The sequence below is a fragment of the Neophocaena asiaeorientalis genome, unplaced genomic scaffold (genome assembly GCF_003031525.2).
Source record: "Neophocaena asiaeorientalis asiaeorientalis breed wild unplaced genomic scaffold, Neophocaena_asiaeorientalis_V1.1 scaffold4, whole genome shotgun sequence".
Taxonomy (NCBI): domain Eukaryota; kingdom Metazoa; phylum Chordata; class Mammalia; order Artiodactyla; family Phocoenidae; genus Neophocaena; species Neophocaena asiaeorientalis.
Genome location: NW_020173682.1, coordinates 6,120,800 through 6,136,415, shown reverse-complemented (window position 1 = coordinate 6,136,415; position 15,616 = coordinate 6,120,800). Strand labels below are relative to the sequence as shown.

Genomic DNA, 15,616 nt, shown 5'->3' with positions numbered 1-15,616 from the left:
TTCCAGGAGCTGCAGCTGAGAGCATAAGGAAGATTTTCTCATTAACCGAACTCACCTCAGGACCCCCTGAAGTCTTTCTCAACCACGCCTGACTCCTGCACAGGGCTCCCTGCACTGCACAATTCTGGCAAGAATCCCTATCAGCCAGTTTAACCAGAACCCCTCACCCTCAGTATCTGCTCGGGCTCATTTCCCTCCACCCCCAGGGGAGGCCCAATCGCCCTGGCCCGCCTGCAACGGGAATTGCTTTAGACAGAGTCCGCCGTACCCAAGACGTTCCTTTTAGTCAATCTCCGCACAAGGACATCCATGCTGACCCCTGACTTTGGCTGTGAGTTCCCACGTGCCCAAGCTGTCTGCGGACTTGAGCGTGATCCTCCCGGACTCCAAGCCCCCCGCCACAGTGGTCTCTCCACTCATCACAATGGCCTCTCTTGTATAAAGTCTGCCTCACTTTCATGAGCATCAGAAATTTTTTAACATTTCAAATACTATCTTTTCTTTAACAGGAGCAAGGCAAAACACCTGACGAATGTGGGAAGCCTAGTCCTCATTCAGGTGCTGTAATCTTCAAGAGGGGGCACGTGACACTATGATTTATCATCAACATATATTTGATCTTCCTTCCGTATCTGGCACAGAGCTCCCAAAACCCTTGAAATTTCCTAAGTGACAAGAGCAATAAAAGTGTCTTCTGTTACTGATCAAACAAAAACTCCTTTCAACCACACCTGAGCTTATGGGAATAAGGTGACTTCCGGAGAGCCCCTAAGGATGGGGGCTGGTGGCCAGGGGACCAACCTCGATTGGAGAGTAGGAACCTTCAGTCCTGCCCTGACCTCCAGGGACTGGAGAGGGGCTGGAGACTGAGTTCAGTCACCAACGGCCAATGAGATTAATCAACCATGCCTGTGTCACGAGGCCTCCATAAAACCCCAAAAGGACAGAGTTAGGCGAGCTCGCGGGCTGGTGCAGGGCAAGTGGAGCCTGGACAGGGCACGCCAGCCCTGCCCTTCCCCAGACCTCGCCCTGTGCATCTCTTCCATCTGGCTGTTCCTGGGTTGTATCCTTTTCTAGTGGGTGATCTAGTCAGTAAAATGTTCCTCTGACTCCTGTGAGCCACTCTAGCAAATTAATTGAACCCAAGGAGGGGGTCGTGGGAACCTCCATTTATATATATAAATATATTTTCATCTTTATTGGAGTATAATTGCTCTACAATGGTGTGCTAGTTTCTGCTGTATAACAAAGTGAATCAGCTGTATGTATACACATATCCCCATACCTCCTCCCTCTTGTGTCTCCCTCCCACCCTCCGTATCCCAGCCCTCTAGGTGGTCACAAAGCACCGAGCTGATAACCTTGTGCTATGTGGCTGCTTCCCACTCGCTATGTACTTTACATTTGGTAGTGTATATATGTCCATGCCACTCTCTCACTTCGTCCTAGCTTACCCTTCCCCCTCCCCGTGTCCACAAGTCCATTCTCTATGTCTGTATTCCTGTCCTGCCCCTAGGTTCTTCAGAACCTTTTTTTTTTTTTTTTAGATTCCATATATATGTGTTAGCATACGGTACTTGTTTTTCTCTTTCTGACTTACTTCACTCTGTATGACAGACTCTAGGTCCATCCACCTCACTGCAAATAACTCAATTTCGTTTCTTTTTATGGCCGAGTAATATTCCATTGTATATATGTCCCACATCTTCCTTATCCATTCATCTCTCAATGGACACACAGGTTGCTTCCACGTCCTGGCTAGTGTAACTAGAGCTGCAATGAACATTGCGGCACATGACTCTTTTTGAATTATGGTTTTCTCAGGGTATATGCCCAGTAGTGGGATTGCTGGGTCGTACGGTAGTTCTATTTCTGGTTTTTTAAGGAACCTCCACATAGTGGCTGTATCAACTTACATTCCCACCAACAGTGCAGGAGGGTTCCCTTTTCTCCACACCCTCTGCAGCATTTATTGTTTGTAGATTTTTTGATGTTGGCCATTCTGACCGGTGTGAGGTGATACCTCATTGTAGTTTTGATTTGCATTTCTCTGATGATTAGTGATGTTGAGCATCCTTTCATGTGTTTGTTGGCAGTCTGTATATCTTCTTTGGATAAATGTCTATTTTAGGTCTTCTGCCCATTTTTGGATTGGGGGTTGTTTGCTTTTTGATATTGAGCGGCATGAGCTGCTTGTGTATTTTGGAGATTAATCCTTTGTCAGTTGCTTCATTTGCAAATATTTGGTCCCATTCTGAGGGTTCTCTTTTCACTTCTATGCCTACTTTTTGGAGGGTTTTTATCATAAATGGGTGTTGAATTTTGTCAAAAGCTTTTTCTGCATCTATTGAGATGATTATATGAGAACCTCCCATTTATTGCTGGAGAGTCAGAAGCCCAGGTGGCCGCCTGGACTTGCACCCGGCGTGAGGGGGAGGGCGGTCCCGTGGGATTGTTCTGATGCTGCCTCCAGGTAGATAGTGTCAGACCTGAGTTAAAATGCAACACCCGTCTGGTGCCACAGGACAGAGCCCACGCATCTGGTGCTGGAAGTGAAGTGGTGTCGTAGTGAGACACTGAGAGTAGAGGACACACAACAGGGAACGGGTCTTCCTGGGCCAGGTAACGATCTCCAGTCACGCAGATGCTCTAAAGCACCTGGGCAACAGGTGTGTGTGTTCACCCTCCAGGAAGGCAGCTCCACAGAGCCCTGAGCCCCAGAGCTCCACCAGAGCTTCCATCCCCAGAAAAGGAGGGTTGAGTAAGGAAGAAGCCCCATCCTAACAGGGATTGGCTCTCAAGAGCAGCAACTGAGCCGGACGAGCCCCGATCCTGACCTGGTCAGCAACCAAGTACATGCAGGAAACCTACGCCCAGACCTGAAATCAACCACCAGAGCCGAAGGACGGCCCAGAGGGCCGGCGAGGGGGCTCAGCTTTTAACTCTGCCTCCTGGTGCCTGCTGGGACCACCAAATTAGAGTGGAGACAATGAGACAGACACCAATCCTGGCTTCATAGAGTTCTTTAGAAATAAAATACCATTTCTGAGTGTTAAAGCAAAGCAAGGAGAGGCTGCGGCGCCCCGGCATGAAGCTCCGCCGTCTCCCGACAGCTTGAGCAAACAGATGGGAGTGGGAAGCAGGAGACACGTTTGGGAAACTGTTTATTACAGTTGGGATAAAACACAAGGTAAGCGTTGGAATGAAAGTGGGAGATAAGATTAGGGAGAGGGATCCTGAATGCCAGCCCAAGGAGTTCACAGGGGGCAAGGGCGTGCCGGATGGAAAGGACGTGCTCAGAACCGGGTCTAAAAGAGGAATTCACTGGCACCACTGCAGACGTCAAGGGGGAGGGAGTTTCAGGAAGAAGCCATCACTTCATCTCCAAAGGCTGTCGATACTCAGATACAAAAATACTGCTTAGAAGACACTGCCTGTAACAGTTTTATTAGAGTGGAGGGTGGGGGAGCCAGATCGAGGGCAGGACCCAGCAGGGACACAGCTGCCAATAGCAGTAATGGTCAGGAAGGAAAAAAACAAGTTGTTTTCACGCACCGTGAACATGTCCTGAGGAAACAGCAGCGCTCAGCACACACAGCCCGCCGGGAAGTCAGGCATGAAAAGAGAAGAGAGAGGTCCCCGGGTTCCCATAGAGACACTAGGTTTTTAAAGACAGGTAGACCTGAGCCAATAGATTAAAGATGTAAAAAATAACACTGGGTAAAAGGGACAAAACAAGGAGCGCTGAAAGGAACAGGGTCATGAGCCCAATTCAAATGAAAATGCCTTTATGCCTAAAAAGATTAATTCTACTTTGAGTCTTTTCCTCAAGGATAGTTTCCCAGTGTAAAACCCCTATAAGTTTCTCAGTGTGTTAATGCATCTGTTCCATTGGTCAACCACCAAGAAATAGATTCCATAGCTTTTTAACCTTATCAAGTCAATCAAGAAATTTAACACAAATTGGGCTTTTTTCTTAAGTGAAAGGTAATGAGCGCAGTAAGCGCAGTACCGGGGAGAGAATGGGTTTTTAATTGTCCAGACCCGTGTTTCACAGGCATTTTTAGTACATCAACATGAGCGCCTCGTCGCCTGGAAATTTACAAGCATAAGTGTTCTGTGTCAAGTGATTTCCAAGACTCATCTGATCTTCACAGTAACCCTCTGAGTTCTACGGTTCAACAACTGGCCCAAGTTGAAAGAAAGAGGTAGGGTTTCCCTGCTGGCGCAGTGGTTGAGGGTCCGCCTGCCGATGCAGGGGACACGGGCTCGTGCCCCGGTCCGGGAAGATCCCACATGCCGCGGAGCGGCTGGGCCCGTGAGCCATGGCCGCTGAGCCTGCGCGTCCGGAGCCTGTGCTCCGCAACGGGAGAGGCCACAGCAGTGAGAGAAAGAAGGAGGGCAGGACCTGAATCTGAGTCTGACGCCAAAAGAACCCTTCACTGGACCCCGATTCCCGGAGCTTCTCAGCCTCATAACACCTTCTCCAGCGTTTTCCCGGGGAGAAGTCAAACAGGTACCGCACGGATAGCCCTCAGCACACGGCACCCACCCTATCGTCCCGAGGCCTCGACGTCCCCAAGACCCACAGGCTGTTTACCCCTCGCAGCCCTGAGGCCTCGCTGCGTCACGGCCGGCTCACCGGCCTGCTTCTCTGAGTCGGGAAGCCGGGTCTCTGTGTCCTAGTTTCCAGTGTGTCTGGCACACAGTCAGCACCCAGGAAATGGTTCTTGTTTCAGTTAATTCTGGTCAACATGCGGCTCGAGTGCACCACACGGTCGGGTCCTTCAGTGTAAGACCTGAGTCGGAAGGGACCTAAGCAGATAATGTAGCCCCAACACGCTAGCTGTTCTGAGCCAGCAGACTACAGCAAGCTGGCCGTCTCTACAACAAGGTTCTACCCGCGCACAGCCTCATCACCCACGCCGTCCACGGCCACTTGGGGGTTGCGACGGCAGACCCGAGGAGTTGCAGCGGAGGTCACAGAGCCTGCAAAGCCTAGTACGATGCCTACCTGGCCCTTTACGTGGAATCTTTGCTGAGCTCTGCTTCGGCTGGATCCACTCAGTGAGTCAACAAACATTAGAAGGTTTCCTAGGAGGCCGTCCCTGCCTTTCGGTGCTGGGTATGCCGTGGCGAATAAAACACATGGCCCGCCCGTGTCTGCACGGAGCTGCCAGCCTAGCAAGCAGAAAAGACAAAGCACGTACAAGTAGTCAAGTGAATAACTGAGCAATAAACGAACTACTCAGGGTGATGAGGACTGGAAAGGAAAGGGAAGAGTATAATTGAGAGAAGAACAAGTGTAGGAGGGAGACACGGCTTCCAGTGGGTGGAGAGCACGTTTCTCTAAGAATGTGAAACTGAACAGAACTGAATCATAGGGGGCGGGGGGGAGGACGGGGGCTGAGCACATCCCAGCAGGGGATCCAGCACAGGCTTAGGTTCCGGGAAGAAAAGACCCCGACACGTTCAAAGGAAGCTGTGGCTGAACATACAGCGCCAGAGCGAAGTTCTGATAAAACCAGGAAGGAAACGCAGGCCGCAGCAGATCCCGCGGCACCTCTGAGCCGCACCACAGGACCCGGGCCCTTTAGCAGAGACGTCCCTCCGCCACCATCCTGAACTACACATAAATCCATCATCAACTGTCCGGAGCAATCGGTCTTCAGTGTTTGAATGTCTTAAACTGAAAATTATTAAGCAGGGCTTCCAATTACATAAAATCAGATCACTTCACTTTGAAGTTTGATTAACTTACTGTGCGTAAGATTGAGGAGTTCAAAAAGGACAGGATACTAACGTGGACTGAAAACAATGCATGAACTGGAAGTTGAGAACTGTTTTATTCTTCGGCAGGCCTGCTGAGGACTTAAGCCCAGGAGGCAGCCTCTCAGGCAGCCCTGAGGGACTAAAGAGGCTGGGGGGCGGGGGCAGGATATGTGGGAGTTTCAACAACAAAGAGGCCGTGGGAACATCAAAAAATGGCTGTTAATTAAAGAAAACCAGGCTTCAAGTTAATGACGTCAGCACTTTTCTGTGTATGGGAAGGTGCAAGAGTCTGGGCTCACTGAAATCATTCCTTTGATGTGCACCTCAGCTCTCTGGGGCCATCGTCCTGCTTTTCTCCATCCTGAATCCCCTCGGGATGTATCGCTGGGGGCTGCCGTGGCTGAGGGCTTGACAGCCCCAGCATCCTTTGTTTACTGACATGGCAGCAGGCATTCTTAGCCCAGGAGAGAGACCTGAGCTGGAGTCACTGAGAGGGCTCTTGTCCTGGTCCTGAGGTTCTGCCGGTAACAGTGATGCATGCTCAGGCGTCCACTGGGGTCTACAGTCCGAAGGGCTAACTAGATGAAGGCCAGTATCTCCAAGACCCGTTACAGCTGCTCCATTCGATGACTCAAGACCGGGAGGTGCCGCTGGACTCTGACATGACCAGTTAAGAGGGTGAAAAGCCTCGAGGATCACGGTATGTGTGAGCTCGTCCGTGAGGGGTGTGCGGACTCCAGCGTACGCAAGGATGAAGTTGCGGCAAATCCAGCTGAGGGCGTCATGACTGCACTTTCCTTCAGCACAAAGTCTGTGCTGCTCCTCTAAGGCCACTGCAGTCACAAGACGCAGGCACCCGGCAGTTCAGAGGCTTTAAGTGACATTTAAAGCCATCGTTTTAATTTTTTTTTTTCCTTACATGTTCAGTAGGAAATGAAAGTGTTTATTGTAAAAGATGTATAAAAATACCAAGTGACCGCAAGTTAAACACGTCTCTGAGGAAGCGGCTGGACTGGAGTTGATCAGATACCAGCAGCTGTACTGCTTGGGCTGCTGGTTCTGAGGAGAGAGCTGTTTGGAGACGCACACGCTACTTTTCCCTGAATAACACGAAACGACACCGAGGATGGGCTGCCCCCAGACACCTGCTCTTTGGAAGTTTTAGTACAACAGTAAACAGCCGGCAGGACCAGGAGAAGCAGATTCATAGCAACTAAGGCAGAGCTGTTCTACCTTGTCACAAACGGCAACCGGAGTGCTTTCATCTTTTAAAAAATTATATTAATCCAGAGCTTTGTGAGCGCCTGGAGGGGTGGGATAGGGAGGGAGGGAGGGAGGGAGGGAGACGCAAGAGGGAAGAGATATGGGAACAAATGTATAACTGATTCACTTTGTTGTAAAGCAGAAACCAACACACCATTGCAAAGCAATTATACCCCAATAAAGATGTTGAAAAAAAAAAGAGCCAACATCCTGTAATAACTGTAAATGAGAAGTACCCTTTAAACATTGTATGAAAAACTCTTTAATTTTTAAAAACATTATGTTGAGAAGCAACTAGTCACAAAAAGAATATATACTGTATTATATCATCTACATGAAACCAGAGAAGACAAATCTAATAGAAAGTGACAGAAAGCAGATGAGTACTCGCCAGAGCTGTGGTGGCAGGACCCACTGGGAAAGGTCTTTGTGATGAAATGTCCTATGTCTTGACTGATGGTCTAAATTTGCCGAAATTCACAGAGAGGTTCACTTAATTACTGTAGATAAACAGTACCTCAATGAAGCTGATTTAGAAAAAAAGCTCTTATTTGGGGGGAAAAATGATAAACACTCATTATAAACAATGTAAGCAATAAGGAAAAGGAGAGAAAGAAACATCACCCCAGACACTAATCTAAAGTGGGGCACTATTCATGCTCAGCTAAAATCACGAATCACCAAAGAAAACTCGTGTTAGTCAAAATGCTTCACAAAGTGGGTCACAGACCTCAGTGTAAAATGCAAAATTATAAAACCCCTAAAAGATAACACAGAAGAAAATCTAGATGATCTTGGGTGTGACAAGGACTTTCAGATACAATCCCAAAGGCACGATCCGTGGAAGAAACAGGTGACAAGCTGCACTTCATTAAATGCTTCTGTTCTACAAAAGACAACGTCAGGAGAATCCGAAGACAAGCCATAGCGAAATATCCACACCACAGGTCATCAGGGAGGTGGAAATGAAAGCAACAGTACGATGCCGCGACACACCTATCAGAGTGGCCAGAACCAGAGCACTGACGCCACGCGATGCTGGCGAGAGGCTGGGCAGCAACAGGAGCGCTCGTCGCTGCTGGGGGGGCGCAATGGTGCAGCCACTCTGGGAGACACTTCGGCAGCTCCTTACAAAACTAAACACACTCTTACCGTGAAATCCGACAACCACACTCCTTGGTATTTACCCAAAGGAGCTGAAAATGTATAGCCTACACAGAAACCTACAGTGGATGTTTAGAGCAGCTGTATTCATAACTGCCCAAACTTGGAAGCAACCAAGATGTCCTTCAGTAGGTGAACAGACTTAGGAACTCCGGTCCATCCAGACAAGGCAGTATTACCCAGAGCTAAAGAGAGATGAGCTGTCAAGCCACAGAAAGACATGCAAGAAGCTTAAGTGCGTATTTACTAAACGAAAGAGGCCACTATACCGCATGACTCCAACTATATGACGTTCTGGAAAAGGAAAAACTACGAAGACAGTAAAAAAGGTCAGTGGTTGCCAGGGGTTGAGATGTGGAGAGGAATGAAAAGACAGAGCACAGAGGACTTTTAGGGCAGTGAATATACTCTGTACGATATTCATAGCGATGGATACATGTCATTATACATTCGCCCCAACCCGGAGAATGCACACCACCAAGCGTGGACCGTAATGTAAACTACTTGAGTGATTACGACGTGTCAGTGTAGCTTCTTCGACTGTAACAGATGTATCCTCTGGTGGGAAGGCTGTGCATGTAGGGGTTGGGGGTACAGGAGAAACCTCTGTAGCTTCCCCTCAGTCTTGCTGTGAAACTAAAAGTGATCTAAAAAAATTAAGTTTGAAGAAGAAATTACTTTTTTTCATGTGCTTAATTCAGAAAGACACAAAGGTGCCCACAAACAATTTCTAAGCAAAGGGGATTCAAGCCACACCTGCCAGGTGCTCCCCGCAGATACGCAGCCTATCCTTTTGGAAGGAGCAGGGAAACCGCAGAATATTTCACTTAAGTACAGACCATGGTCACAGACTCTGAAACCCATTTGCTTTATCTGAGAAGGTAAACTAACAGGTGATGTGGCCAGAGAATCTGTGACACGTCTAGGGGACTTCCTGACAACACCCGCCAACATCACGCCAACTAACAAGGCAGTAAAACTTGGTCTGTCCATAAAACATGATACAACGATGCTGTGCTCTGGCTAATCTGGCTTGATCCAGGAGTGTATTTTAAAATAGCTAGTGGGACTTCACTGGTGGCGCGGCGGGTAAGACTCCACGCTCCCAACGCAGGGGTCCAAGTTCGATCCCTGGTCAGGGAACTAGATCCCACGTGCGTGCCGCAACAAAGGAGCTCACAAGCCACAACTAAGACCCGGCACAGCCAAAAAAATAAATAACAGAAAAATTTTTAAAAATAAAATAAAATAGCTAGTATAACGTATGATCTGCATATCCTTTCAGACGCCTCCCAAAATACTGCTTCTTTCAAACAAGACTTTAACAAGGCTTTTGTGAGACATACACAAGTCCATCTGCCCTGATAGAAGCCTGAGGGCAGGGCTAAGATTCTCCCATAGAGCTTGGGAGCAAAAACAATGCCCTTGTGAATAAAAAGCCCACGCACCTCAGCTTCAGGGCAGCTGAAGGAGGCGCGGTTAAGACTCACCTCTGACACTCAGGCCGACTAACGAATGAGCGATGTTCTCACCCACGTAGCTTGACCTTGAGCGTTTAAGTCAGAAAAACACCCGCGATATGAATAACCAGACATCTTCAGCCAAACTAAAATGCACCTCTAGATTCATGGCTTAATCAACGCTTCTTCCTGTTACACAAACCAAAGACAATTATTCGTAGAGTGTACTCACATATACTCAAATACACCCGCTATTTACACAGGTGTGTCCACCTTGTGAAAATTCATGGCACTTTTCTCTACGTGGCCTACCTGTAAAAGTTTTATCTGTATCTGTACATACATTAAATATGTATGATGTAAATTCACATACATATATGTGTGTGCATATACATAAAATAATTAACAGAGGTAATGTCAGGTATTGATAGATCCTCAGATAATGAAAAGAGGTGACATTTCAAGGAACTGCTCTTTGCAACCATCTAACAGCTGGAAACACCTCCTAGACAGTAATTTAGTTCCAGTAGCAACTGCTGCTGAATCCAATACAGGGAAAGGCTTCGCTCCACTAGATTTCATCTTCTCATTAACTGAATTTTCATAAAGATTTGCTTAGATTTTAATGTTGTATATACTTTTACTTTTAGAAACACACGGACATTTTTTTAAAAAGAAAGAAAGAAAGAGAATTGGAAGGTGAAAGGTTCCCGGGACACTTATGCCTGGAGGTGCTGGAGCAGTTTCAGGTGTTTCACACACTTGTTACATCTTACTACCTACCACTGCCTCCTACGAAAAATAATGGTTTTGTCATCAGCCAAGTGAAACAACCCACAGCGTCATTTTATGAACAAAGCTACCTGGTGTAAATGGTTCTAACGTTACCTGGAGCAGCCTGAAAGAGACGGGTAAGTCAGTGCCACCTAAATTAGCCAGGAGTCTTTTCTGTATCATCTGGTACAATCACAGAAGAATTCTATCAAGAGAAAGACTACAGCCTAAGACAGAGTAAAAGCATTCAGATCGATGCATCTGTCGAGATTTCTTAGGTGGACCCTTTACCGGTACAGCTATAAGGGAACGGGAAACATCCATAAGCAGTTACCCAGCACGGTAGGAAGAGCAACCTCAATGAGATACAAAAACCCACCCACCTTCACACCCAGTTCACTCACCCACACCCACCTTGACGCTTAAGGGATCAGCGTGAAGTGCCTACGAAAGCAGAGTCTAAAGTCTTCTGTCTACTTACAGACAAATGGCATCGAGGCGACGGCAAAATGCAAACGCAGTGAAAGCAGCTCCTCTCCACCAGAACACAGCGTTCTTTGCATTCACAGCTTAAAGCTCTGCGTGTGTTAGACCTCACAGATCTTTATTCCCATCCCCACGCAAATAACCGAAGCCATAGAGATACAGACCTCAGAACTCCGGTGAGAAAGCACTGCATCTAGAGTCACCAAGGCTCCCTAAACTCTGCCCCATACTCATCAACAATCAAAAGCGTTCCACACAACATCAACACCATGGAAACAAAGTAATACAGTTACATAAAATACGCCAATTTTCTAATGGCCTCTCAACGGACCAGAACTCCTCGGCTCTACAACCAGTAATAAACCTGGTTTACAGCACCATCACAGCCATGCATCGCACCCAGTGTGCTCATGCAGGGTCCACGCCACACAGACCCGAGGGCCACTGCTCTGCCCCAGAGCCTGCCTGGACAACCCCGTCCCCGCTTCCTGCTACCAAAAGGGAAAGAGACCTGCCTTCCTGTAAAACTCAACCATCTTGCTCACCACGCCCTGCCAGTTTCTGCGCGTCTTCAAATCCTACACCTAAATAATCAGCAAACACAGCTACCCTCGCTATTTGCCTTTGTAATCATGTTCCATTGTGCTTTGCTCAATTTTTAGGTAGTTTATCTTTAGACGTTAAAGTCCCAAGAGGAAAACTAGATATTCTTCTTCTTTGCATCTGCCCAGAGCTTAACGCTGTAGCTTTTAAATGGCAGGTACTCAACAAATCTCTGCGAAACAGTCAGCCAAAATCGTTAAGTTCCATACCTAAAAGGTGTCGTTGAACCTGAAAACGCTGCCACTAAAGAGTAACGAGTTTGGCTGCACCTGTCACCTGTACGCGGCATCTCTAGTCCTTCCCCCGGCCTCCCCCCGCCCAGGATCCAGCGTGTGACCAAGGGCCGCCCCCGCTTCACGCGCAGAGGCCCCCTCCGACTCAACACGTTTCAAACCGAACGTCTTTCCGCTACTTCCCAAACCTGCCCTGACCCCCACGCAGATGCCCACGCCAGACCCTCAGAGTGGCTCCCTGCCCTCCTACGTCGAGCCCATCACCGCGTGCCATCACCTTCCTGATGTCTCTGGGCTCGGCCCACTTCCCGCCCTGCGCCGCTGCCACCGGCCTCACTGTGGACCTACAGCTGCCCCGCACAACGCACTGGCTCCGGGCGACTAAGGGGCGATCGTTAAAAGGTATGTGCGCGCGCACGTACACACCCACACACACCTGTCCTAAAAACTCATCAGCTCCCTCCCTACCTGAAAACTGGCTCTTAGAATCTAATCTCAAAATCCAGAATGTGGCTTGAGAAGACCGTGGACAACGTCGCCCCTCGTCCCTACCTCACCAGCTCGCCTGGGACCGCGCGCCCCTTCACGTTCAGAGCCCCAGTCTCGGATAAACAGCAGGGTCCTACGGTAGAGCACAGGGAACTGCACTAGTATCCTGTGATAAACGGTACTGGAAAACAATACGAAAAAGAATGTGTGTGAATATATATATACACGTGTGTGTGTGTAACCGGGTCACTTGGCTCTACAGCAGAAAGTAACACAACACTGTAAATCAACTAGACTTCCAAAAAAAGATTTAGAAAAAAACAAAACAACTCCAGTCTTAAGCACTTCTAGTCTGCACCGCGCCGAGCTCTGTCTCAGCTCCCCTTTCCCACGTACGCTGTCCCCTCTGCCCGAAACACTGTTCCAGGTCCCGCAGGCGGCCGCGCTCAGCCTCTGTTCAACCACCACTTCCACAGGGTGAGCCCTGGACTAGTTCCGCTTCCTCTGCTCCAGCTACGACCTGTACCTCCTGTGCCCTGCGAAGCTCACTTTCCTCCCAGCTCGTGTCTGACGGCAGCCTTCCCTTCAAACAAGAGCAGAAACCCTGTCCATCGTACACGCCACCCGACTCCTGCGGCACAGCTCTGCTGACTCCACACATATCAACACTCACTCACGTGTGAAGCGGTCCCGGCCAAAAAGAGTGCCACGATTTTTACCCCGCGCGTGAATGTTATCTAGTGGCAAGCGTCATCAAGACGTTATGAAGTACTCAGCAACGGTTAGGCTCCAAGAGTAGTTCAAAATAGGGGCCCAGCCCAGAGGGGACTTACAGCTGAGACAGGGAAATAGCTTCTACATAAAGGTACTCAACTAACAAGAAGGTGTTGTATACGGATAAACAAAATAATCCACTGCTGTAAGTTAGTGTTGAAAGAAACGGGGGAAAATAAAAACAAAAGAGGGTCTTTGAGTTCGATTATTAAAGGACGGACAGAATACAAACAAAAAGAAAGACATTACAGGTGGAAAACTCGGAGGCACCCAATCCTGCGGGTGTATGTATTTACAAGATCCCAGGTTTACACGCATGCAAAGGTCTGACTGGAAGGTAAGGGGTTAAAGTTCAACGAGATGATCACACAACCAGTTTATAGTTTTAGAAGGTTAAAGCTGAATACTTAGAGAGTAGCACAATATGGAAAAACAATGCAATCTGGGTAAAGGGATTAAAAACTTGATCCGATTAGGAATAAGTGCCCGAATTGGACCATGCCAGCTACTGTACTTCCAAGTGAGTTCTCTGACTTCAAGCCCTTGACAGCCCTCTACCCTAAACACTTGTTACTGCCTCAATTTACACATGAGGAAACTGAGTCTCAGAATACTGACAATACATTCAAGGTCATATAGTTGGTAAGTGACAGAACTGGGGCTTGATTATAGCAACTTCAGAGCCCTTAAGGGTCCATGAGGGAGAAGTCCTCTCTGAAAACAGTGTAATGTGGGCAGTGTTTTTAAATCTGATAACTGGGTACAGGGGACACCGAAGGCTGCATGCTCGGCAAAGCAGCAGCCGCAGTGAGCTAAGTCAGAGGTGAGCAGACTTGAACCAGAAGGACGGCAATGCCATCAGAACACAGGAGATCAGTGAAGCAGAATGTCGGGGGGGTGAGGGGAAAGCAGATCTAAAACTGAAAAATAAAGAGACGCTGGAATTCAAAGATGACTCTACAGTTCCTAATCTTAGATAGGAAAAGGACAGTGATGCCGTGAATAGGAACTGGGTATGTTTAAAAGTGGACCTGTTTTTCCACTTTAGGCTTTGCCTGAGGTCAAGATGAGCGATTCACGTGCAACGTCCACCAGACAGTGGGGACAGTGACATCGGAGCTTGCTGAGAAGAACAGGCGAGACTCATAAGTACTAATGTTATATTTAGGTATACTTCTTAAACCAAAGGAGACATGTTGTAATATTAAAAAAACTAACAACTGTTAGCCAAAAAAACGGAAGAAACATTTAATAACACACTTCCCCACACAATCCCACCTTCCCTAAGCGGCCCTAGCAACAGCGGTTCTACATGTGTCAGCTCAAGACAGAAACTCCCAGCCACCCACTCATCCCCTACTAACGATTCCACACCCAATGCAGTATCTTTGCAGCATCTTTTTGAAACACAGAATATTGAGACCATCTGCTGAAGTACATGTGGAAACTTTAGCCACAAATTAGGCTTTCAACTTACTAATGGTAGCAATTTTTAAAAATTCTCATCAATTTAAGGCATTACAAACAAATAAGGATTTCTATTAAATAGCAGGGAACCAATGACGGATTTCCATTAGCAATTTTAGGTACAAACAGAAGACATCTGCAGACAATACAAAAAATTAGAATGGAAAATGTCATCTGATCTCCGTGTCTCCACAGCTAGCTACTCACACAACAGACAATTTTTTAAAAACAAGTAACAGAACAAAACATGCAGTGTATCTTTTCTGCTGATGATCATTTTAACACCGATATGCCCTTAAAAGGACAGAAACATCCATATGTAAAAGCACATTTAGAAAAAGATGGAAGGATACAAATTCATATTAGCAATTGCTTGTGGGGAAGAAAAGGCAAGAGAACTGAGAAAAGGGCAACAAATTGTGCTTCAACTTTATCTACACTGTTTCCTTTCTTTCATTTAAAACAAAATCTGAAACAAATATGCCAAAATGTTAACATCTGTTAATCTGGGGTGAAAGTCATATGGTATTTACCCTGGTCTCTTCGCCATTCGGTATTTCTGAAATCTTACCCAAATTATTCCAAAGAAAAAAAGGATCCAACCTCTCACCTAATGAAAGTACCACACAGACCATGTCTGACCTGTCTTGCCTGGAGGACCCCAGCTCCACTGGGTGAAACTCACTTCACCAAGCAACCAGCTTCTTTTGGGGATGTATTTATTGAAACGCAAGGGCCTAATTAGCAGGTCTGAACCCTGGGCTCGGTCCCCTGAAAGTCCTCTATCTGGTGGGCCTTAATCACGGGTGAGTCCTCAGCGGCGACAGCTAGGAAAGAGCACTTGGCCTCCGTGTCTCCTAGGGGAGCTGAGAGGAAGATTCCAGAAGGAAGAAGAGGCTGCTGGAGACAACTCTGGATAAATGCCCTCCCTCCCCCGTCCTCCTCCCTCCTCCAAGGCCCTGCGAGGTGCTGCGCACCGGGGCAAAACCCCTCTGGAGCAGCGTCCTCATTTGCTCACTATGAGACGCACAGCGCGTTCCGGAGGAGAGCCATGTGTTCGCTCCGCTCTCCCTCGACCCAGACGGCAGCAGCGAAGCAAAGAGAGGGCAAAGCCCCGCCCTCAAGGACACG

At 47.8% G+C, this 15,616-nt stretch overlaps 1 protein-coding gene across 8 annotated transcripts in view; it reads right to left on the bottom strand.

Moving 5' to 3' along the window:
• MPP7 (MAGUK p55 scaffold protein 7) overlaps positions 1 to 15,616 on the bottom strand; it is a 284,418-nt gene that overhangs the window by 231,179 nt on the left and 37,623 nt on the right. Inside the window, exon 1 of one of the 8 annotated variants that reach the window (XM_024750110.1) lies at positions 9,690 to 9,825. The exons of the other annotated variants lie outside the window; for them this stretch is intronic. The gene's annotated coding sequence lies outside the window, so the exon portion shown is untranslated. Of the gene's footprint in view, positions 1 to 9,689; positions 9,826 to 15,616 lie in introns of those variants that run through there. 8 annotated transcript variants of the gene reach the window in all.